The sequence below is a fragment of the Bufo bufo genome, chromosome 2 (genome assembly GCF_905171765.1).
Source record: "Bufo bufo chromosome 2, aBufBuf1.1, whole genome shotgun sequence".
Lineage (NCBI taxonomy): Eukaryota > Metazoa > Chordata > Amphibia > Anura > Bufonidae > Bufo > Bufo bufo.
Genome location: NC_053390.1, coordinates 97,848,647 through 97,849,514, shown reverse-complemented (window position 1 = coordinate 97,849,514; position 868 = coordinate 97,848,647).

The window sequence follows — 868 nt, the reverse complement described above, 5'->3', positions numbered from 1 at the left end:
TTAGGCAGATTAACTCCTCCAAAAGACTTAATTCAGTGATCGATCTCCAGCTGTGGATCATTGAAGTGCTAATATTGAATTGCTCACTTTTTTTAGGCTGCCCAGAGCGTTTTTATATAACTTTTTTCTGGGGTGATCAGCGGCCATTTTGTGGCTTGTGGTGCGCCAGCACAAGCTACCACCAAGTGCATTTAACCATCAATAGTGTGGTTATTTTTTGCTATATCCTACATCAGCTGCAGGCTGAGCCTGTGTCACCGAAGTGCATTTAACCATCAACAGTGTGGTTATTTTTTGGCCATATACTACATCAGGTGCAGGCTGAGCCTGTGTCACCCAAGTGCATTTAACCATCAACAGTGTGGTTATTTTTTGGCCAAAAACTACATCAGGTGCAGGCTGAGCCTGTGTCACCCAAGTGCATTTAACCATCAACAGTGTGGTTAATTTTTGGCCATATACTACAACAGGTGCAGGCTGAGCCTGTGTCACCCAAGTGCATTTAACCATCAATAGTGTGGTTATTTTTTGGCCATATACTACATCAGGGGCAAGTTAAGCCTGTCACCCAGCGCCTAAAAAATAGACCTGACATTTATATTCCTCCAAATCAGTACTGTTTTAGCTGGTCAAGTTATTTGTAGTGACCGTAAAAGCACAGTTTTTGTTCTGGGTTGAAAAACTATTCCCAAATTTGCCATTTTCAAAATAAGTAGTTTCTGCTATATCAGGCCTACTTTAAATCTATCCCAAAAAGGATATCTTAGATTCAAGGTGCTGATAGTGTCATTCTGAAAAACTTAACACACACGCTACCGTGCAGATACAAGTCTAATTCTGTGATTAAAGGTATATCTGTCACACAGCG